Here is a 26,207-nt window from a genome sequence, read left to right as displayed (position 1 = left end):
AGAAAAATACAGACAGTAATGTTTCTGCATAAAAGCAAATAGATGTTGCCTATCCTAAGAAAGTTCTATTTCTCAATAAACAGGTTAAATTGTTTCGCATGATTTTTTTTTCTTACTAAGTCTGATAGCAAGAGAAAACTTTCAAAACTTTTTTGATCAGAAATGCAAATTCTTATCCATCCTTGCTTTTTAATTAACTTTTTAATTTTCAAATACAAAGATAGTGTTGATGATGACTGGTAAGCTTGGGCTGAGAGATGTACTGATCTAGTGCTGTTCTTTTGAAATTTGCAGAGAAATGAATCTCAGGGTAGAAACGAAATGATAATTGGGATTTCAGTTCATCAGGGTTCAATTCAACAAAATAAATGTTCAGTTTCACAGATTATTTCTCAAGGTCTTCTTCTGTAACACACAATTTTTCAAGACTCAATTGACAGTTAAATTTATTATAATTTTTTCCAATATGCCTTTGTCTCAACCCAAGAAAGGTGCTGTACTATCAGAACCTCATTGTGTTTAACACCAGGAACAAGGAGAAGGAATAGTCACCCTTTTCAAATCCATACAGCTGCTTTTAGAGCTCTAAATCACCTTCTGAAGGCTCCTAACTTGACTACATAGGAAAACTGGAGTTCTAAACACAAGTGCCTGTACTTCATGTAAATGGTTACAGCAACCTGAAGCAAACTATTTAAATAATCTAATCCATATGCACCAGAGTAAAGATGAACTAAGATCTGTTCCTTACTGAAGGAAAATAAAAGCTGATGAAAATAAATGAATAAGTAAAAGCCCCTAATGTAAATTATTTACTTAATATGGCATGTCTGGGCAGAGAGGAAACCAAGATGTGCCTTGAGATCCACAAAGCCATTCACTGGCAGCGCCTACTCTTTTAAGAGCTGGAGTTCTGGAGCTCCATATCTGAAACACAGGCAAACTACATTTCCTGAAAGTCCAAAATCATATATTCAGAGGAGCAAAGAGTCATTCGGGTTGGAAAAGACCTCCAATATCATCAACTCCAACCTTTGACTAAACACCACCTTGTCAACTAAACCATATCTCTAAAAGCCACACCCGGGCATTTCTAAAACGCTTCCAAGGATGGGTATTCCCCCAATCCCTTTTTAGCCCATTCCAATGCCTGGGCACACTTTCAGTAAAAAAAAATTATAGGATATCTGACCTGAATCTGTCCTGGCACAGTTTGAGGTAATGTCTGCTTGTCCTGTCACTTGTTGCCTGGGAAAAGAGGCCAATCCCCACAGGGCTACATCCTCCTTTCAGGGAGTTGTGGAGAGTGATAAGGTCACCCCCAAGCCTCCTTTTCTCCAGGATTAACAAGCCCAGCTCCTGCAGCTGCATCTCATATTATTTATTCTCCATACTCTTCTCCATCTCCATAGCCCTTCTCTGGGCTCACTCCAGCACCTCCATGTCCTTCCTGAACTGAGGGGCGCAGACCTGGACACAGGATTTGAGGTGCAGTCTCACCAGTGCCCAGTTCAGGGGGGCAATCCCTGCCCAGGCCACCCTGTTGCTGATCCAGACCAGGATGGCATTGGTGTTCTTGGCCACCTGGACACAAGCTGGCTGATGTTCAGCCACTCTTAACCAGCATCCCCAGGCCTTTTTCTGCCATGCAGCTTTCCAGCCACTCTGCCCCAGCCTGTGGCACTGCAGGGAGTTGTTGTGGCCAAAGTGTGGGACTCAGCACTTTGCTTTATTGAACCTCATACAGTTGGCCTCAGCCCATCGATCCAACTTGTCCAGACCAGTTAACACTTCTATTTATTGCACATATTAACGCTTTAAATACAAGGAAAATCCGTATTCTCAATGGAATCAATCTCAATGGAATCATTCAAAATGGGATCAATTAATGATTCCATTTCCATCTTGGGTTTAGATAGCAGATAAAGTTTGAAGACCGCAGTGAATGTGGAGAATTATCATGTTGAATTAGAACTGAAAACACTTTGGGGAATTGATCACTGAGGATGGAGAAAGGTGCTATTAGTGGCTGCACCACATGAAGGTGCCCGAGGGGTGGGTCCTGGTGGCAGCTCTCCACCAGCACCAGCAGCAGAGAGGGATGAACTCTAGGGTAGCAGCTGGTGTGTGTGGAAAAGCTGAGAAGAATAAGGCTAATCAAAGGAAGAATTCTAAGCTTGATCTGGATGTGGTCAAGCAGAGGGATCTGCTAAAGACATTCGGAATAATGACTCAGACAAATAGTTTTAGCAGTCTAAACCGGCTCACTGGGAGTAGTGCATAAATGAGACCACAAAATAGAGAAGACAGAAGATTTATGTGGATTATTAGTTACAACAGGTTATACTTGATTTCAAGGAGCATATTAAATAAGACCAATCTAAACAACACTATTTTTTTCTTATGAAGAAGCAGGAGGTGTCTAGGGTCAAATTTCCATGAAACACAATATGCATTTTCCAATGCGTCAAAGGGCTGAAAACATCTGACTGCAGAATCTCTCCCATAAAAGCTGAATTACTTTGAATATTTTTAGTCATTACTCTCATAACTGGCCATCATAACTCATCATAACTAATTTCAACTTGGCAACAAAGAAAAAAAATCCCAAAGATATGACTTCTGATGTTTTTTTTCTTTTCATATAAATATAGTATTACAACAAGAAGCAAAATCTGAGAAGATCATAGTTGAGCACATCCCATTAATGTCTGTCCCTGGGAAACAGCAAACTCAGTTATATACCGGAATCATAGAATGGCCTGGTTGAAATGGATGCTAAAGATCATCTAGATCAATCCCCCTGCCATGGGCACAGACATCTGCTACTGGACCAGGGTCCTCAAAGCCCCATCCAACCTTGCTTTTAACAATTTTAGCAATTCCAGTGAAGGGGTATCCACAACCTCTCTGGACAACCTGTTCCAGTGCCTCACTGCTCACAGTAAAGATTTTTTTCCTCATATCTAATCTAAACCTACCATCTTTCAGTGTGAAGCAATTCCCCCTTCTCTTATTACATATCATTTACCTATATACATGCCCTTGAAAAAGTCCCTCTCCATTTTAGGGTTAGGTCACCCTGAAGTCTTCTTTTATCCAGGCTGAACAATCCCAGCTCTCTCAGCCTTTTGTCACAGGAGAGGTGCTCCATCCCTCTAACCAACTCGGTGGCCTCCTCTGGACTTGCTCCAACAGGTCAATTTCCTTCCTGTGCTGGGGATCACAGAGCTGGACACAGCATTCCAGGTGGAGAGCTGGGCACTACACAACTGACCCTCTGCTGCAGGTTGCCAAGGTCCAGATTCCTTCAGGGTAACAAAGATCCTTTCTACACCAGGCTACCTTCTGGAGGCTGCTTTGTAAGGGCACCCTATTAGTGATAAGCAAAAAATTACAGACAATTAATGTAGAAAGGAACCATAAAAATTAGTGGGTTAAGGCAATTCAATTAACATTTTAAAGTGATTTTTAATTGTACAGAAATGTTGATATTCTATTTGGTTTTCAACTCTACACACCTGGCATTTATTTTGAGACTAAAGCAAAACTGAGTAAACAAATAAAGAGAAAATATTCTTGCTGGGGCAAATTCCCACCTGGCAAAAGGCTACATCATGGGATATTGTACGTATATTTTTACACCTAAGCTATCAATCAATAATACAAGGGCTCGAAGAATCATAATTAAGTTTAACTATATTGTAGACTTGTTATCTATTTAAAACCATAGAAACAAAAGACATGGATGTCTGTGGCTCTGCAATGCCCCTCTCAGCAGCACATGGGGTCCACAAAGTCTGACATTCCAGAAAGACCATGCTGCTTCTGATCCTTGCTCACACAGGAGGAAAAAAACAGGAGAAAAAGAAAGCCCCTATTTTAATGCTGACAATATTTTAAATGAAGAAATTAAATGAAAAAATTCTGGGAGGGTATACATAATGATAAGAAAGTAAAATAGCAGTGGTTACATTTTCTATGGTAGACATAATTGATATGTTTGTTGTCTGTGATTCACACATTATTTTAAGTTTCTGAGGGGAATTTTTATTGCAAAATATTCTGCATTTTAAATACTATTTAATTATGGTTTGTTTCCTTAGGGATTATATCACCATGTGACTTTAATTTGGTATATACCCTAAGGGGCAGCATATTTTCAATTATGAAATATTTCCTCCAGAAACAATAATGGTTCAATGATTTATTGCAGGATCCTATTAGAAGGTGCCTCATACAAGTGAAATCTGAAATGCAATTGGCTTAACAATATAGTATAGGCAGGACTAAAATGCATGTGAACTGAGCATATGGGCCTTTTTCACAAAAATCATATTTATACACTTTCATCCTTTGCATAATACTTCAATTATTATATCTTGAAAAAAGAACTTGGAAAGCTGAGAGCTATGAAACATTTACATTATTATCTCTTCAAAAAGTTCATTTTTGGACAAGTATCATTTGGATAGGGATTAACTTAATCAGAGATTTTGAATCTTCTTTACTTTAATTTTTAATCTCTTTTTAAAAATATGTCTGAATCTTAAAAAGGCCTAAACCTGTAGTCACAAAGCACTGCTTCAAAAAAGGGGAAAAAAAAGAAAAAAGAAAAAAGAAAGTTTTTAAAGCAGCCACCAGCTGTAAGAGAGATAGTGCAAGCAGCAGATTTGTGACAGAGTGGAGCATGAAACCCATCAGCTGATGAGTGAAAATCCCTGGTTTCTAATTAATCGAGGTACACAGGCCAAGGGATGAAGAGGATCAGGGAAATGAAATCAGGAAAAAGATACCATCAGTCATTTCTGCGGCCCATTGTCATACTTCAGAATCTGCTGTAATGAATCACTCAGGCATTCCACAGATACATTCAAATGGTGAAGAAAATTCATTGTCCGGTGAAGAGTGTTTGATAAAAATCTTTCTTTTCCCCCCTCTTTGTCAGAAGCCTATGATCAGAAAAGGAAATCCAGACAGCACAACAGGTGTGCTTTTGCAAGCCTGGTGAAATCTGCAAATGAACAGAGGCACTAAAGAATTTTTTTGTACTAAAATTTCACCAAAATGAAAAAAGTCGCTTGTAAGAGCAGGCAGTGGTAAAATGCGCTGAAAACAACTGAAGATTAAGGGGATAAAAGGTATAAATGCTCTTCTGGTCGAGAAGTTCCTGTCCTGATAAAATTGTCTTATACAGTAAGGGTGAACAATTATATTTTTTAGTATATTTTTGCCAAGTTTATAATTTCCAGATATTAAAATCTGCCTTGAAGAGCTACTAATCCATGAGCTAGCCCAAATTTAGGACAGCACTAAACTGTCATTCTAAAACTTGGAGAGGGGCAGGAATGACTACCTTTTTGAAAAGGGGAGAGTTCAATTTTGTTCTCGCAGTTACTTGGTTTCCTTCAAAGACAAAACAAAGACATTTAAAGGCAAAAGGCTTTTTTCCTCTCTTAGAGGCCTATACAGGCACACACTCATGCAAATACTGTGAACAAAGACATGCCTACATTTTGGGTATCAGTTATCAGACTCGTGCAAAGGTCTTAGTATTTATAAAAAGATTAGACCGAAAGTCTTCACAAATTGAAATCCCCTTTATTTAAAACTGGGAACAATATTTTTTTCCTCTTTTTTTTTTTTTTGTTTTGCCTATGGCTCAACTTTTTGACCCTGAGCAGCTCTTATTCTATTGTATTTCTTAAAGTGGTGTCCCCCATTAGGCGACACCAGAATATAATTGTTTTTAAATAATCAGGTGCTATACTAAGACATATAAGGATGGCTGATTCATTTTAGATTTAATTACTATAATATAGGGGTTTGCTGTCTATAGTATCAATCACTAAGACACTTTATAGTTGATAATATTAAAATGGCAATAATGGGAATTCTGCTTCATGATGAAAATAATTTTAATCATGGGTAGATTACAAATCCATTTACTGCTACGGTTACTGAGAATTCTATTATCTACCTCCTATTGTGAAAGATGTTCAAACTTGTTTGCAGGAAATGTAAAAGATTATAGAAGTATGTGCTCTATGCAAAGTTTCTATCCCAGCAGAGCAACAAAAAACTGCTTTATACCAGGAGCTGCTAAAGATGAAACTTGCCAAGTGAACTTGTAGCTGCATCTCTGCATGAACACTCACCTGGCTATGCAGATCTATTTATAAGCTCAAGGACAACGTGGGTAGCTGGTTTAGGCTCTCACCATGACTTCTACTCACAAACAGTACTTAGCCAGGTGACCATCTGTTGCCTCTGCAATGAACTTGTTATTAATTACTATCTCCAGTCTAAGGTATAGACATAGATAATTTAGAGAGAACTTAGTTTTTCTGGTGGCTGTTCCTCTGATGTTTTTCTGTGACTATGGACCTACCATCTCAATTATTTTTCTTCCTTTCTTTTCCTGTTTTCTTATTAAATTCTGTTCAACACTAAACAGCTACTGCTACAACAGGGCTGCCACCAGGCTGGGATTGCCTGTGTCTCCTCTATGAGCACACTAAGGCTGCTACCATAGATTCACAGAATGGTTTGGGTTGGAAGGGACCTTAATGATCATCATGGTTCCAACCTTCCTGCCGTGGGCAGGGGGACCTGGTTACTCAAATCTCCATCCAGCCTGGTCTTGAACACTTCCAGGGATCCGCAGGGGGCATCCACAACTTCTCTGAGTAACCATTGCCTCACCAACTTCACAGTAAAGAGTTTTTTCCTAATATCTAATCTAAATCTACCATCTCAGTTTAAAACAATTCCCCCTTGTCCTTACTACATGCCCTTGTAAACAGTACCTGTCCTGCTTTCTTGTTGGCCTCCTTTAGGTACTGGAAATCTGATCTGACATCTCTCCAGAGCCTTCTCCTCTTCAGGCTGAAAAACCCAACTGTCTCAGCCTATCTTCATAGGAGTGGTGCTTGCTACAGCAGGTCCATGTCCTTCTGATAGGGGCCCAAGAGCTGGATGCAGAATTCCAAGCAGGGTTTCACTGGTTCAGAGCAGAGGGGGATAATCCCCTCCCTCAGCCTTCTGGCCACACTCCTCCTGAGGCAGCCCAGGATGCAGTTGACTTTCTGGGCTGCACGTGCACATTGACAGGTCATATTGAGCCTCTTATCAACCAATATCCTCAAGTCCTTCTTGCAAGAGAGTCTGTCCACTTGGACATGAAGCTATTGACAGCAACTCTTTGAGCACAACCATCCAGTCAATTTATCCATCCATCAAATCCATGACTCTTCAGTTTAGAGACAAGGATGTTGTGTGGGACAGTGGCAAATGCTTTTCACAAGTCCAGGTAGACACCAGTCACTCTTTCCTCGTCCACTAATGCTGTAACCCTGTCATAGAAGACCATCAAATTTGCCAGACACAATTTTCCTTTAGTAAAGGCATGGTGGTTGTGATCAATCACCTCCTTGTTTCCCATGTGCCTTAGCAGCTTGCAGGAGCATCTGCTCTATGATCTTCCAGGACACTGAGGTCAGAATGACTGGCCAGCCATTCCCCTGATCTTTCTTTTTTTTCCTTTTTTAAAATGAGGGTTACTGTTTCCTCAGGACCCACAGATGCATCTCATCAAGTCTTATGGCTTTGTGCACCTCTGGGTTCCTTAGATGTTCTTGAACCTAATCTTCTCCTACATGGGGTGCTTCTTCATTCTCCCAGTCCCAGCTTTTTCCTTCTGATTCTCAGGCAGTGTGACCTGAGCACTTTCCTATGAAAGTGGGCAACTATGGGGCAAGTATGGGGATAGGGAAAAGAATCCCAGAGTCAATCTAGTCCCAAAGTACTGCTGCGGTTTGAAGGGTTGAGATCTCAGATCATTTCCAATTCACGAAATGGCCAGGTGGGAACACTGAACTCTAAATGCCCCTAGCTGGCATCTGCACTGGGAGAAGTGGCCAGGACACAGAACAATTGGACAAGGGGATTTCTCAGGCTAGAAGTAATTTTTCCTGGAGCACACATGCTGCTGCTGCTGCACCCCTGCAGTGCTGGAAGAGCTGTGATGTCTAAGAGCTGTTCTGTTCCAATTTCATTTAAAACAAACAAAGAAACCACACTGAAGTAATTTTAATGCAGGATTTTGGAGAGGGTCTTGTACTGCTGAAACAAATAGCATAAGCTTCACCCTGTTGAACCTTTTTCTGAAACCGTGTGTGACTATGTGTGCACATATACATTAGCACAGCTTTGATTATATAATGTAATGAGCTCAGTGGATTTATTCTGGATTTACACTATGGAGCCTCAGAGCAGAGTTTGGAACAGTGTCTTGTCTTTAAGATGCCAGTTTTGTAAATGCGTTTCTTTTCTTAAGGATACTGATGAAAATTTATTACTGATTTTTCATGCATAACTTTGCAATGGAATCAGATTTTTATGTTCCAGCTTCATCACTGTTTCTGAATTGGGATTAAAAATTTTTACAAACTTAGTAGAGAATCAGTTATCATCAAAGTCCCCAGGAGCTCATTTACTGGTGTGCAAACTGCGCCCCACACTGGTCCCCTGCTTTGGAGGAACTCAATGAATAAATTAAATTTCCAGAGACAGCCAGCTTTATAATCCTGGCCTACTGCTCTCCCTTCCTACTTGCATAATTTTTTATCATTCTGGGCTTTATTCTCTGTGTTTGGCCTCTGTTGCTGACCAATGGGGCTGGGGAGAGGGACACCAGGGCCCAGAAGTCTGGGAGCATGGCTTACAGGGAGCAGTGGGCAAAATAGTAGATGGTTACAGAAGCCACAAAACACATTTGTAAAACTGGCAGTCTATGGAGAAAAATTGTAAAATATACTGTCTGCACCTTAATTTGCATGAGCTATACCATTAGTAAAATGAACAATAATAAATATAGAATCAATCTGGGTTTTTTAATGAGAAAAAAGGTTTCTTCTTTTTTATTATATCAGTCTCCTCAAATATATTGCTACTGAACCTTTTTAAACAACCATAATTTTATCTGAACAATAAATGTGTTGCTTTATCTTTTACCTTGTGTTTAATAAAGCATGAGACAAAAGAAAAAAAACTTTACAGGTAGCATGAACTTCTTTGAGAAAAAGTGAAATAGCAACAGCAACAAAAAAATCCTCCTAATCAGTCTATTTTTAACTCAGAAAGACTATTTGGAAAGGTTCCCATCAAAGTGATTTTCTGCAGATAGCTCATAGGTGATCAGGATAAAACCCCACTGCTTCAGCACTTCAAATATTTATCATATATATGTTTGCTTGAATCTTGATAAGGATGAGATTTGGGACTTATGGACACTGAGATAGGATGTCACCTGAGACATTCATCTGATTCTGAATGCAGACAGAAGGAAAGTGCCTAGGAGAGGCCAGAAAAGAGGGAGGGAGAGAGTAAGGGATACTACGAATGGACAGCCCTTGTTCCCAGCTCTAATATCCCGCTGCAATTATTTTGTGGACATCCACTCCTTGCCTGCACAGGAGATAGGGCTATAAGTGTATGTTATTTTTTAATTACAAGGGGGTAGAAAAAATCCTGATGATGGGCTGGAAGGTGCCATTGCATTGTTATTTTTTTCTCTCCCTTCGTTTGCTGATTATGTGAGCTGGGCTCCTTTGCTAGCCGATGATAAGCAGAATTTCCATGTTCTCTGCATAATTAATCCATCTCTGCCTCTCTTCATGCCAACTCGCCCGTTATCGCCGGCACATGCCTGAATTGCAAAAGAATCCGCTCTTCAATTGGAACTTATTGATATTCTAAGAAAAAAAAGAGAGGGGGAAAAAACTGAAAATCCTTAAGTTTAAGCCGCAGATTTTTAAATGGATTAATTTCGCTGCAATCGCAGCCATCTAAGGCGGGAAGGCAGGCAGAGCAAATTGAAAGCATCTCCATGTTTGCAGAATTGGGTCCAGAATGCTGAAATATACTGGCACAGTTCTCTTTTAAAGTCAGAAAATTACCATTCATTTACATCACATGAAATACTTTTTTATGCTAGAAATATTCAAGAGACGTTCCTTAAATGCCTGCTAATGCTAGATAACATTTCTAACTTTCAACATTTTGCTAGACTTTGATATGACATGATAGGAATGCCTGCCAGTGTGGAATATTATATGTACCCGTAATCTCTTTTTATCACATATTTAGATTATATCATCCTCTCCCTAAACCATCCTGAAGTAGTCTTTAAACAATGTACTCTGTGTCGTAGGCTCCTATTTAGTACAGTTACACGATCCCAACTTGGTAGGGCACATTTAGACTTTGTCCAGTACGAAGGGTTTTTTAAAGCGACGACACACGATCCTAAAAATACAGTTCATCTTTTTCTGCCTTTCACAAAGTTAGGTTGCATTTCTTATGGTCCTTTCTACATTTAGAGATTCTGTTTTCACTCATTTATAACATGTGATGTGTTTGATGTGTTTTGTTCTTTCGATGCAGCTCTTGAGGATTGTACTTACATTTTAAAAGGGCTCAGCTGTACTCCATACCAGCCTGGCACTGCTTTTGGAATAACGAGAGCTAGTGGCAAGCTAGGACTTTTCCTCTTCTCTCCTTTTTTTTCCTCAAATAGTATGAAAATCAAAATATTCTTCTCCTTTTATTTCTCTAACACTAAATTCACATCCTTCATTTCCTTGACCCTAGGAAGCAGCAGCATTCGGCAACACTGAGAGATTTATTTAATGCCTCAGCTAAGCCACAACGTATCTGGCATTCCATGCCCATATGCTAGAAATCAGCAATTTATGCTGCTGTAGAAGGAAATGTTGACACTCACAGTTAACAGGGGGGGAAAAGTTGCTACACTGACTGCAAATGGAGATTTAGCTGTTAAGAAATCTTTGTTATTATTAGACAGATGTCTTTCATTTGAAAAATACATGGGAAAGAAATTTAAAAAATAGAGGAACTCACAGGCACATATCAGAGACAAATAAAAAAGAGACATAGAGCATAACAATGATATTTGTAGCAACGTCTGTTTCAGATACCAAACAATGAGCTTAATACATGGTTGGGCCATCTTACCCTATAAAATTAGCACTTGTAATGAATTTTATGTCACTAGTAAGTAAAGAAAATGCCGCTGTTCTAGTTTGGATTCTCAGGCAATAAAAAGCACCCTACAAGGATGACTAGTGATCACATTAGGATATGTTTTTATATAGCAGAAAGAGAACAAAGAAGGTTTTCTGGTTGCTTCATACTGATTGACAGTCTTAAAGCACCAGTGAACTTGAGGATATTTCTGACATATTACAATTTTAACATTGCAGTTTTGGGGAAAATCAAAATGTTTGAAAACACTTGATAGAGAAACATTGTTCTGTTTACATTCAACTCTATAAGCTCCTAATAGAAATAGTTAAAACCATATGTAAAATAATCAAAATTTTTAAACCTCTCTGAAATTGTATACTTAGCATTTGAATAAAATCTCTGAGGAAGAAAATTTCTGTGTTCTTTCTGCATATATCTGTAGCGTCAATAAGTTAATAACAAATTACTAGCCAGTATTAAAAATTGTTGGACATACACATTTCCAATTGTGTACTCATTTGTTAAAAATAACAGCTTCCAACCTAATTTGGGAGAAAAAAATAGTACAAGATTACATATGTGTGCTGCATAATATCACAGAACTTCCTAATCTCTCACAATGAAATCCTGGCTCTTTTCAAGTCAATCAAGAAATCCATATTGCCTTAAGTTACACCTGCATTTCAGCAAAATTTTAGTAGTAGAATCATGTTTAATTAAGCTCATACAACAGTCATTGTTGATTATTTATATCAGAAAGTTTCGTCTAATAATTTATAGTGCAAACCTACAGCACTGGCATCATTATACCACACAAAAAAAAATCAAACATGTTAAACTTATTTTAGCTATACATAAAATTTTAGATATTAATTCAAACATACACCTTTTATATTTTTTAAACCTATTTACATTCCACCTTTTTATTATCATCCTATGGTATATAATAGGATACACAATATCACATTCTGTAATAATTATTTAAGAAACTACTAATGTCCATACTGGTTTAGTAACCAAAATTTCTTTTCTAATACTTTGAAGGAATTCGTGGAATACTTTTTTTGCACCTGAATAGAATGGCAACAGCCACAGCAATGAGGAAAAAGAGGATTTGTAGCACACAGCAATCTTCCAGTTATTCAGCATATTTCAGCATTTGTTTCAGATGATAAATATAAATTTCTCAAGCTCCTTGTTATCAATCTCTGTATTGATTCAGCCTTTTAGAAGATCAACATGTAGACAAATAAAAAAAGAGATCAGTGCTCAGCAGAAATGTACCCTCATTTAGAAGCCTAGATTCGGTGCAAATCAAACGACTGCAATTTATCCATGCATGGCATTGCCTAGCATTAATCTATCCTCAATTTTATAACTGGAAAGCAACTGTAAATGAATTACCAATTGATTTGTAAATTTTACTTAGAGAAATTTCGTTGCTCCATCTAAAAATAATTCTCTGTTTAATTTAGGGTTTCAGGGTTTGTTCAGTATATGAAATCTATTTAATGTGCTGGTCATCTTTAGAGAGTTTTGCAGTGAAACCCGTACTAAGGAAGCTGGGAACCCTTTTCAGTTCCTTGGTGCTTGCCTGCTGCATATTGAGCTTCCTGGCAGGAAGTACAGCATAAGCAACAGATTTCAGCACCTATCAGCCACGGTCAAGAGATGAATCAGAATCCTACAGAATGCCGTAGATGCAGAGGGATTTGCCAGGCTGCATCCAGAATATAAAGGTTTTATTTGTTCTGGCAGGCATGCACCATCTACAATGTAAAAACTGACTGATATTTAGAATCTTTGGGAAGCTGTTGTGCCTACCCACTTTTACCTTCCTGAAGATGTGAAAGGAAACCCAAAGTCCTCATTATGATGGAAGTGTAGCAATGAGTGGGGCTATGTAACTTGGTGCACATGTGTTAACCTTAGTAAGGACACCTAAGAAATCAGTTGTGACATGCAGCCCACAAAGAAAGGCCCTTAGCAACCAAGAGACAAAATACTGTAGGTAAGCACAGAGTATTTGATTTGTCCATAAAAATCCTTGTATAGGTTCCATTAAGAGAATTTGGCATCTTGTTACTATAATAATTAAGTAGAAAATAACACAAAATCATAACACTCTGAACAACTAACCAAAAAACTATCCTCCTCTAAGAATAAGTGGGTAGATGCAATGGGAATCTCTCTTTGGAAAGGAGCCTTGATAAGGGTCCTCAAATGATCTCTGGCTTCAGAGATGATCAGTGAGATTACCTGCACAGGTAACCTCCTGCTGTAGATATGTAGCAGTAAGACCTTAATAGGGAGTTATGGGGGAACAAATAGACACAGAGAAGTCCAGCTGGAGAGATGTCTCACTTCATTTTAATAAGAACGGATTTGCATTTTCATTTTATATCCTGCTCAAAAATGTACCCTTGACTCTAACCTCCAGGATGAACTATTATCAGAAATAGTAAATAAATAACTCGCCAGATATTACTACACATTCTTGTGTCTCGGTGTTTAGGTCTTAGATAAGTGTTTAGGTTTAAGAAAATACAAAATTTTCCTATGTACTGCAATATGGTCAACCAGGTATCCATGAAATTTTAGATCTAGGGAGCTTTCTCCCCTTCCTTACTATCTCTCATTTGTTTTCCTTGGGCCCTGGGAAGAAAACTAAAGCATGTATAATTCTGAACCCAGTTCTATGAAACCAATGAAACCAAAGTGAATGGACTATACACAACTTCTAGTGAATGTCAGACTGTGTCTTAAAAAGCCCAGAGTTATAGGTAAAACACTGAATTTACTTGCAGGGTACAATCAATTTTTTTTTTTTTTTTTTTTTTGCCACAAAACCTGGCACAGAGCTACAAAGCAATTTTCTGTATTAGAAAAAAAATAGAAGATAGAGTTTTCATGAACAGAAGTTACAGTTTAGGTATAAAATGTGTATTTTTACCATTGTATAAAAAAAGCCAGAAAAAGTAAAAGAAATCAAAACTTTTCCCAGCATAACATACTAACAAAGGAATATTTGCATGAAAAGCCCATAAATACATTAAACCTTGAGCTAAAGTTGCCAACAGAAGGAAAAAATAGAGCATTTCCTGGAAGCAGGATTGTCAGTGTGTGCTTTATGGACTCACCTTGATTGTTTGTTATTTGTTGAGAGCTGACTGGAATCAGAATCAGAATCAGATTCAGCCATCCTTTCTGGCCCTGGGGCAGTTTGACTCAGGAACAGGAGTGGAGTAAGCCCAAATCAAAAAGAAAGCTTTGTGACATTCATGATCAGTGATACACAAATGAAGTGGCACAAAACCCCCACCGCACTCACACAGGCTTTCCAAAACAATACTTCATGACAGGACTTGAAAACGGAAGGTGGCCTTTGGCAAATAAAAAAGGGGGCAACCATTCCAAACCTAGGAGGGAAAATGGATGCAGACACTAAAATAGCAACTGCAGAAATAACAGATGAGGGTTTCCAGCCTATTGCAAAAGAAGATGGTCCTTCTTGGCGTGAGTTTTGCGCTCAAGTGGATCACAAGAACAGGCCATTGAATATTTGCCTCTTGGTGCCACGTCTGCACAACTGTTCTGTTGGGTGATTACAGATATACCTCAACGATGAAGCACAAATCTCTGGAGGAAAAACTTTCCACTGCAGATCTGTTCCAAGGCAGATTGCAGCCTGGTAATAGAAAAGGCAGAGCCGTAGAGTTGCCAGCATTTGACAAATCACAGAAAGTGTCTTTGCCTCAGTGAGATAGAGCAAGGAGAGCTCAACTCTCTGAATCTGTGGCATCTAATGAACAGGAACACAATTACCTCAAACTGTTAACAAAGAAAAAATTATTTTTTCCAAAGCGGAATATACGGAATATATGGGCTATTGCAGCTCATAACAAAAGTAAAGCTAAAACCTAGACAGAACTGAGCATATTTTTTATTTTTCCATTTGAAACCTGGGATTATTTCCTCCAGGCATTTGGAAGGACAATGGTAGCAGAACCCTGTTTGCCAGTAAAGCTCAGTTTTGGAAATCACCATCAGTCAGCATGAAAATGGGACCAGTGGTATGGAAATGAGCTCATTACTATTATTTTTTTGCTGGCACATGCACAATTTGTGCTTTTAGAATTTAGAAAAGCGGGACATGAATTGCAAAGAAAAAATGAGTTAACAATATTAAACAGTCAGTTGCTAATTACTGAGCAATCCAAACCTGCATCTGGAATGACATGCTCAGACATCCAGCTGGACCTCAGGCCATATGCTATCCTAGATCCTCATGCACAGCTCCCACTACTGTCAAACACTGCAGTGCTGGGTAAAAAGTTCAGTGCACAGATTAAAATATGGTCAGAAATGTATATTTGTAGGTACTTTGAAAAGAGTAGTAAATATCTGCAATTTACCAGTAGAATGAAAGGATGAGAGCTGTAGACAGCAAGGTAAGAAATCAGTCTGAAGCATTGTTCTTGTTTCACTCTCATTGCTTTGTTAGGAGCAGAAATGTCCAATAACTCCTCTGATGTTTTTTCTCCATAAGGAGGCTACTGACATAGATTTAGAATGTTGCTTCATTGTATTACCGCACTTCATCTGCCATAGATCACATTTCTAATTGTTCAACATAAGAAATTAAGTTTATTATCTACTTATTGATCCCAAGGTATAATACTTGGCAGAAAGAAACATAAAGAAAATTCTAATACAATGTAGTAAATTTTAATGGTGTAATTCCAAGGATAATAATATTGCTAAAAAAATTATTCCCCTAAGTATGAAAAGTCATTTACCTTTAGCTCTAGGTTTCTTCTTGGTCCTAGCTAAAATATTAACTTTTAATTTATTTGAATTGTATTTCTTATCATGCATTTTCCAGATAGGGACCACCTACTTTACAAAGTGTACATATGCTCAACTAAACCAGATTTTCTATGGTATCTTCTTGTAACAATGAAGATTTCCTTAAGCATATTCTTCAGTGGTATGATTTCCTAGATTTATGTCATACTATCTTGCACAGATAAAAAATAACCCTTCATTAATTAATTTCAAAATAATTCAGACAAGTCTTTAAAAAATACAGGTTTTTGATTTTGATTTCAGCCTGGATCAGTGACTTGGTGTTGATCAAACGGATCCAATGCTGTAAGTATGCTGGTCAGCACAGTCATGCAATCAGTTGCAATAAGGCAGAGGAATCTGCAAGTTTAAAAAAAATCCAGGAACTGAGCCAATACCCTCCACTCCTTTTGGATATTTAGTTGTTATTCTGATGGGTTTAAAATTGTGAGGAAAGACTGAAATGGCAGGACTCAAAAACACCCAGCAACTTACATCAAGGCTTGTTTTCATGATGCTTTCAAACGTCTGTAATTCTTACTTGTGCAAACAATACACAAGTGTGGTCCTGTAACTAGATTTAAACTAACAAAGAATTAAAACAACTAGAACCATAGAATCCTTTAGGCTGGAAAAGACCTTCAAGTCCAATCATTAATCCAGCACTACCAAATCCACCACTAAACCACGTTTTCAAGTGCCACATCTACATGTCTTTTAAACAACTTCAGCAATGGTGACTCCATATGTTCTTGGGCAGCCTGTCCCAATGCTTGACAATTCTTTCTGTGAATTAACTTCCCCCAATAACCAAACTTCCCTGTCGCAATTTGAGGCAATTTCCTCTCATCCTACCCCCTTTTACTTAGGAGAAGAGATCCAGTCTTACAACCGCCTTCCATGGAGTTGCAGAGGATGACAAGGAACCCCCTGAGCTTCCTCTCCTCCAGGCTAAACACCCCAGCTCCCTCAGCTGCTCCTGCCAGGAGCTGTGCTGCAGACCCTTCCCCAGCGTTGCTGCCCTTCTCTGGACATGCTCCAGCCCCAAGCTGAGCTCAGGGTTCAGCTGCAGCCTCTCCAGAGCAGAGTACAGGGGGATGATCTCTGCCCGAGCCCTGCTGGGCACGCTGTTTATAACACAAGCCAGGATGCCATTGGCCTAGTGAAAGCAGAAGCTCATGAAGGACAGAATATCATGGTAGAAAGACTGGGGTTATACATTTTAAATTCCTTCACAGAAAATAGATATTTCTTTATATACAGGTACTTTAAGGACCTGGTAGCATCATTTAAGAACAAGTCCTTTATGATTTGGACTAATATTTTTCATGCAGCTAGTCAACGCTGTATCTGCAAAATGTGAATTCAAAAAAAGATTATTCTACTAGCTAAAAGCTGGATATTTGCACGTTTGCCTCCCATACTCATAAACATTTTCATGTAGAAAAAAATGAAGAAAAATCCTGTGGAAAGTTGAAATCCTAAGCAACTAATTTTCCACTTTAGGAGGAGTCTCAGTGATCACTGTGAGCCTTATTATTGCCTTATTTGTGGGAATTACTAGCTCTTAAATTGTTCTGTTGCAAATCTGAAACATGCAATAATTTACATTACAGTCATATTTAATAGAGAGCTGAGAATTCTGAGATAGTTTACAAGTGGAACTACTATAACACTTCTTGTAGCATTTTTCCATTAAAAAGTTAACAAACTGGATTAATTGCTTCGTGACAATGTTTCTTTTTAGAACCTGCTGTTTTCATGCAGCAAAACATAAATGCTGTATGTTGTTACCAGTATTAGTCTGTTTTAAAATACTGCTTTTCTCCCCCAAAGTTTATGCTGTACTTACATACACTCTACATTCTGCATTCTATTGCACTAATTCATGCTATAATAACCTAATAAATCAGGGAACATTAAAGAACTCACGCAAATGCACGTGTGGTTTGTGTGGGAAATTCTTCAAACTCCATGCAGTCATAATAAATTTATAGATTGTAAAATGTCATGTATGGCAGATATTATTAATTTGAAAGGGAAAATAATTTCACATTTCTAAACTGAACATGTGTTTACTTACAAATTACATTACAATTACATAATTTTGTTCTTCCTCTTAGTTATGCATACTGATAGAGAAACCTGGGGACAAATCTGCAAAACACCTGACAAAAATGTAAATGATAACTGGCACTCCATGATTTACTTGAAAGTTATTATAAAAGTTGCAGTAGCTAAAAGGTATTGATTTTTAAAATAAATGTGTATTTTAAAGGTGACAATATGGAGTACAGCATAAGTGTAAATTCAAATTATCTATTGCTTTACTATAAATCATAAAGCGCAGTTATTAATTAAGGTATTTCATGGTTTTATAGCCATTTTCACATATGTTCAAAAAAGTATATTAATAATACATAATAAAACTGAAGGAAGATACTACAGATAATATACTTCTGAAATATAAATTTTTGAGTGACTATTTCATAATCCATTGAATATAAAATATTACTTTTTTTTGCAGTAGATGCAGTAAGGATTCTTCTCAGGAAAAAAAAAAGACTTTTAAAAAATACAAATTCTGAAGTCTGTAGTATCGTGTACTAGATAGTTGCTGTGGCTTAGGACTGAGGCAACTTGACTCAGAAAGCAAAAAGCATTCTTTTATTTGATATGAACCTTTTGATTCCATTTACTGCCCTATTCAAAAGTCATGTTGAATATCTAGATCTTTTGCTTCAAAATTCCACCCTGAACTGCAGGTGAATGAAATGAAATCCAGTCTGTTTACTGTACAAGAGAAAGGTATGTGGACAAAAGGTTACAGGCATCTGATAAAAATCCACTTCTCCGTGGAATATGTGCAGAACCAGTAAAAAAAGCTCACTTTATAGTAGTTATGATTACTAATTCCCTCGTGTGGGTAAGTGAAGTATATCTCATGCACCTTGTTTGTCTTGCATATCCTTGCCAGCTTGCCAAGTATATTTAGGCTCAGGAGCTCCTCCAGTCTGGAGAATAGGCTTCAACTGTCTGAACCAGCATTTGCAATGGATGGAGTGGGAGTGTGTCTGTTTGGGATGTGCCCTGGAATAATTTTGCTGCTGTTACTTTGTGAGTAGTTTGGGAACACACCTTCATCCTGCAGCTTGGAGATTTGTCAAACAGGACCAAGCACAAATGGGTCAATTTGTTGCAGGACAACTGGGTTTTCTTGGCAGGCACTCACACTATGCTTAAACATTTTTGTGACAGCACAAAGTGCCCTAAAATTTAAAGGCCACCAAGGAAATGCAGTACCACTTTAGGTGGTTGTATATACAATCTATGGTCCTAATCAGAAATTAATTTATGATCAGGTTACTATATATAGCAAAATATATGCTTTGATTTCAAAGAGTGATATAAAGTAAGGTTCCATTCAAACAAACCCCGAACCAAAAATGATGCAGAGGGCATAATGTTTACCTTCATACAGTAAAGACAGAAGAATTCATATTCCTAACTGTACTTACAATCCCCTCTGCAGGAAGTATCAGAATATCCTCAAAGATATTTAGATTGCTGATGCACATTTTCTAATGAGTTTGTTTGTGATCATCAGCACTTAGATAAAGCCTTTAGAAAGAACAGAAGTAAATAGGGTTTTTTTGTACCCTACTATATTTCATGAATTATGGATTTTATAAAAATATATGATTTTTCATACTATGTATCTTGAGAAGCTTCAAAACATTGCATAATTAGCATCTTGGATAATGAAATTTTCATTAATAAATATATAAATCATAAATCATTTATTCATACAGTGTAATGTAGCAGTTTATTACATACTGCTTGACTTTTGTAATCAGGGAATCCCCTGATGAAAAAATTGCACAATATTAATTACCAGCACCATCTGTGCTAAACAATAAGAAAAACAATATTTTAATACAATGACTTCATGCATGTCAGTTATCTTCAACATTAAACCCTGCAGTTTTGTTGATGGGGTTTACCTTCTACTCATTTAAATAACTGATGTTCTTACAAAGGTTAAAACCATGAATAAATGAATTAAAATTAAATATAATGAAAAATACCAATAGATACAGCATGGATCAAGTTCATTCATCAAATAAGTGACTATGCAGGTATAGATACACTTATAGTTACACATGCATTTTTGAATTTCCCTACAAATTTTTCAACAAAATTATTATTTACATGCCTATTACTCTCAGAAGACTAATATTCAACTATTAAGAGTTGAAGAGGTTTTGTGGGTTTTTTTTTTTTAATGGGTTTGTTTGTTTGGCTTTTAAATTAGCACAATTCTAAAAACATAATCCTTAAAACATAAATCTCTACTTGTCAGTATTGGGAACATACTTTGTTTTGACGCAAACAAAAATATTTAAGGTGCATTTAGTATTCTGGATGTTTGAATTCAGGTGAGTTTGCTCTCTCTCACTATAATTGCAAAGTTATTACTCTTATACATGCAGGAGCTGATTTTGTTTAACGATTTAATGAGCTTAAAAAGTTTGCTACATAAAATCAAAGCTACACCTGTGAATCAATTTCCTTTTCAAAAAATTCTGCCATAGGAGCCAGCCAGAGGTATTAGGATGAGGGGAGCATTCAGATTCACTGATTGAGTGTGCCATGGGAAAACCTTAAACACAGATTCCTGATTTCCAAAGTGCGGCACCTATACCCGTACCCATATCACCAATGTTCCATCCCTCCCTCTACACAGTTTTATTATTTGTTTTCTGCTGGCACAATAATTTTCTCTCAGTAAATTGTCATCCAGTTCTAACTATATTTAAGTGTATGCCAATTACCAGAAGTGTTTTTTTCCATATCTATCATATATTGAGGTTGTATATTGACTTTCAACTTTCCCCATGACATCTGTTTTAATTTTTCAGGACTTCAAGACTCCATTGGCATTCATGGCCTTCAAAGGTACATGTCAGAATGCTAAGAAACCACAGTAACCCGTGTCCCAGAAGAGTGCTTTTATTTCTGCCTGCATATACTTTTGGTGGCAATTATTCAGCTTTCTTATTTAGAATTTTCACTTGCTGATATACACACTTTCATAAGTATTGTGTATAGCATTGTTTGCAGAAATTTACCAGAGAGGAGACAGTAGTGAGACTCCCAAAGCTTTAGGAACTGCCCAGAGCATTTATTTACCATAATAAAAATTAAATGCTTATTTACAGCCATCAGCTCACCTACTGAAAGGCAGTGTGAATTCTCCCAGCCCCTGGGCAATCTGCTTTCCCCAGGCCTCCAGTGAGCTGAGCGTTATTCTCTAGCAGTGTATATGTATGGACTGGGCCAAAGGCAGGCTGCTCCTGCTCTCTGCATGGTGTCCTACCCTCCCTGCAGCTGGCTGATTTTCAGGCTCTTCCATACCACACATGGAGAGCCATGACGTTGGCTTAGAATCATGGAATTGTTTAGGTGGGAAAAGACCTCTCGGATCTTCCAGTCAAACCAACCACCACTAAATCCTATCCAAAAGGTCCACATACCTCCAGGGATGGTGACTCCAACACCCCTCCAGAAAACCTGCTCCAGTGCTTGACAACCCTTTTTGTGAGAAATTTTTCCTGTTGTCCGACCTGAACCTGCTCTGGCACAGCTTGAGGCCATTTCCTTTTATCCTGTCGCTGGCTGCCCGTGAGAAGAGCCTGACTGCAGCTGGCTACAGCCTCCTTTCAGGTGGCTGTGGAGAGCAATAAGGTCACTGCTGAGACTCCTTTTCTCCTGGCTGAACAACCCCAGCTCCTCATATGACTTACTCTCCAGACCCTTCACAACCTTTGCTGAAGGAGACGATGGCTTTGCAGACATCTGCCTTGTGCTAGAGTTGAGTGAGAAGCCAAGGAGACCTTTCAGACAGAACCATAACTCTCTTTAATGTTCTGTATTAGAAACAAGGTATACAGGAAGGCTTTGCACTTTTGAACTGTGACATACTGGTACTCAGCAAACAGCAATGCTTTATTGTGACACCTCCAGATACTGTCTCTGGGATTCTGTAGCCTCTTACTGTCAGTGGATTCATGTATAAGCTAAGTCCATTCAGGTATTCATCTCCTTACCATGGCTATCTTGGTCTGCTACAAAGGTAAAAATCTCATCAGATACTCCCTAAAGATAATTAAGCACAGCAAATTCTGTCTGGTTTCTTTTTCTTCCTCATTTTGATGTATGTTTTTGTGTATGTTTTGTGGCCACTGCTCCATTTTCATATAAATAATTATTTTCTTGAACCAGCCTGGCTATTCTTCCCTCCAAGATTTTTCTGGGGATCATTGAAAACATTTATTTCTCCTTTGCAACTTAACAATTTTCTCAGTTGTGAATATGATTCTAGGCTGATATCTACTTCCATACCTGTATAGCTTTTCTCATTTCATGTTACTGTATTTTCCTTAATTTATTAATTAAGGGGAACCTCATTAGAATGATTTCTCAGGTTCTTACCCTTCTTTTCTTCTCAAAGAAAATGTTCTCCTCCAATTTGCCTAAGATTTTGCTATTTAGTGTTCACTTTTCCCAATGTCAGTCCAGATGGGAAATGGACCATTATGTAGAATTCACTTATTGCTCTTAGTGATTAGGTGACTTCCTCTTTCTGCTGCCTGTGCTTCATTATTTCCTCTTACTGTCTCAGACCTAAGTGCTTCTTCTGGCAACAGCAGTTTTCTCACATGCAGACCACATCTATGGCTCTCTATATCTAAATTATTCTCATCTTATTCCAATATATTATTACACTTGGTTCTACCCTGTATTATACAGCATATTTTTCACTTTTTGGTGGTGACTTCTGTTATATGTCAAGGCTTTTCTTCTGAGGATTTTCAGGTCTCCTCCATTCTCTTTTCAATACATTTCAACTCTCAGAAACTTACTTCCCCTTGCTCTTTTCTTTCTGGTTTTTCCTCCCTCCTAGTTGATCAATAATTATTTTCAAAATATTATTTTAATTGTTCATCTTTTTCTAATCTTCAGTGATTTCTCCCCATCATTATCTTCTCTACCTTGCTTGACTAGGCAAAGCCAAAACCTTGGGCCCTCCACTCAACGCCACTGGAAGAAAAATTTTTGTCTCTATTGAGACAACCTTTCAATGGTGTTCCAGTTAATCAACTCTTAAAGTTTGCTTTTTGGCCCTTAGTTTAATTGATCCACTGCCTTCTCCGTTATTCCTCACCACTCATATTCTCTACTCAGAATCATAGAAGGGTTTGAGTTGGAAGGGACCTTAAGGATCATTTAGTTCCAATTCCACTGCCATGCTTAGGGACGCCTTCCTCTAGACCAGGTTGGTCAGAGCCCCATCCAACGTGGCTCTGAACACTTTCAGAGATGGAGCACCCACACCTTCTCTGGGCAACCTGTGCCAGGGCCTCACCACCCTTGCAGTAAAGAATCTTTTTTCTTAAAATGGGGAAAGATGAGGACACGATCACAGAGACTTCATACAGTATGGAGCAGATCTCACTTGCCTTGAATATCCGGATAGTTATGCTGATAATGCTTAAGAAGGATTCTGCCTTCTGTTATGCTGTATTTTAATTATCAGGAAATGGTCTTTTGGAAATATGAGGGTTCCATTTAATGTTTATTGTCTCTCAAATAGAAAAATAATAGCTAAAAAGTACATACTAAATAGTAGATTGAAGGAGTACAAATTTTGCTCATGCTCTAGGTTGACAACCTGAACAAACGCGAAATTTGAATACTATATTTGAAATTTTTAGAAAATATCCAGCTGCTGAAAACATGACTTTTGAACTATTACTGTACTGAAAAATGCCTACATTTGCATATAACAAGCATTAAGTTGACAATCTTCCAGCATAGGATTCAGGCATTCAATTTGCATTAGTAGTTACAAAATAGTGTAAATACATTACAGAAAGATAAAAATCTTGACTTTAACAGATGAATCTTCATAGGATGGTACAGTTGAAAGCAAGTTTGAACTTTCTGTCAGTAAAGATTTGCACCTGGCTTTGCAGTTAGGTAAGAGAGAGGCAACTCATTATGAGCTTTATTCAGAACTGCTGGCTAGTGACACTAAGTGTGTAAGGGGCAGGGGGCAGCAGTGCTGCAATGGACTTCAAATAATTTTCAGTTCCTGGAGTACTTTGGATGTCACTGAGCCTCATCTGAGCACTCTTGAAGAGTGAGCAAGCCAGGTAAAAGCCAGATCCAGAGGCTGCCACAGGGATACAGGCAATATTGCTCCTGAAATACAATCTCCTGATATCTTTGCTTTTATGGCTACTTGTGGTGATGAAAATCATTAAATAGAGTACATTGAGAACTGATGGGGCATATGTACACACACCCAAAACATATATAGTGCCTATAAAGAGATTATATGTGCAGGATTCATATTTAAGATTGAGACAGAAAGGCACAAATAGTTCTTGTTCTCCAATTTTGTAGTGTATAACTTTACATAAAGACAAAACAATCTCATTATTTAAATTCTATAGCTGATATTTAAAAATAGATTTCATTGATTAGTTTTCTGTCCCATTCATTGATCAGTTTACCTTTTAGTGATTCTTCAAAGACTCCTGATAGGACGCTTCTCTTAGAATCTCTTTGGTGTATGTAAAATAGCTTCCCAACGATAAGGGAGTATTTTTAATCCTACTTCCTCCAAATATGAATACTCTTCTGAAGAATCCATATGGTGTTCAGACATTAGGCATTTGACTTACAACCTACAGAAAATGCCCAAGAATCATGGGCATTGTTTTAGAGGTCATTGTTTTATAAGTTGGGCTCCATTAATGTAAATTATGCATTTAAAAATGCAGTCTTTTTAAAAATACTTATGTTACATTTAGGTACATGTTTTTAGCCAGTAGTCTGTAGAGCTGACACTTACAGGCGAGGTATTTATGTTTGTGGGTTGGTAAATAAATCACTTCTAATGAGGCTTTCGAAGTAATGCTCAATTATTGCCTTAGAAAGCACAAACATTAGAAATGGGACAACACTGCCTTTAGCTACCAAACAAAGCTTAGGAGTCTTTGTTTACGAGTTCATTTCTTCTAAAAAGGTAAATATATGTTAAATGCACCAAATTTTTTCATCATTCAGTGTCATGAAATTGTCTGCATTCACTAATATGTTACAGGATGAGTTTTTCTGTTCATAGAATCACAGAATCATTTAGGTTGGAAAAGACCTCCAACATCATTGGCTTCAACCTTCGAATACCACATTGTCAACTGGACCATGGCCATGTTCTGCTTCTTGAACACCTCCAGGGATGGTGACTCCATCATCCAGTCCACTCCAATGCTCAACAACCTTTTCTGAGAAGAAATATCCCCTGAGGTTCAGACTGAATCTCCCCTGTGCACCTCGAGGCCATGCCCTCTCACACTGTCCGTAGTTCCCTGGGAGAACAGCCCCACTCCTGTGGGACAATCACTGTCCTAGTGCTGCTGGCCACACTATTTATGGCACAAGCTTAGATACAGGGCCCAAATATGAAATAAGTTAAGGAAATAAGCTAGGTGGCATGTGTGTAAAGCTATCTTCAGTCTAGAATATCTGAAAGAAATAATTAAAATGTTTAGATTTAACATAGGTTAGAGCAGATGATTGTTTTAAACTTGAATTTGTAATTGGTGTAGTTACCAAGAGATTGTGCACAAAATGCAAACTGTTTGCTGCTTGATAATTTTGCTAAATAAGTCAATAGAGGGACCAAAGACTGAACAAACAAGTCGACCCAGTTATCCCTTTTTATCAAATTCAATCCTTTTATCTGTCATGGTTTCAAGACATGATACTGTCAATAGATTTTTTTTCAGAAATAAACATTCAGAAATTTCCAATCCGCATAGAAATAAAAGATTCCAGAGTCATACCTGTGCAAAGAGAAGGAAAGAGATGTCAGGAAAGAAACTTTTGTATGCATTTTCCTTTGTACTGGTATCCTCCAAGCTGTAATTTTTATGTTCGAGGGTGGCAGCAATAGTCAGTTTTCCTATCCTGGTGGATCTACCCACTGTTTGAGGAGATTAAATTAGGAGAAGGATAATGCTCGCTACTTTGCATTCATGTTCCAAAAAATGTGCTTTAGTTGTTTTTGAAAAACATGTCATGGTTAATTCTATTCCAGACCACAAATTTAAATGTTTCTTCAGAATGGAACCAGCTTGCAACTCAGTGGATCTTTTTTTCATTTTATCTTGTTGGGCAATGATACTGTTTGCCCTCAAGATACTTTCCAAATTTTTGTGCCCTGATTTTGCTTAAAA

The sequence above is a fragment of the Fringilla coelebs genome, assembly GCF_963513975.1.
Source record: "Fringilla coelebs genome assembly, chromosome: 1".
Classification (NCBI taxonomy): Eukaryota; Metazoa; Chordata; class Aves; order Passeriformes; family Fringillidae; genus Fringilla; species Fringilla coelebs.
This window is presented reverse-complemented; position numbering follows the sequence as displayed.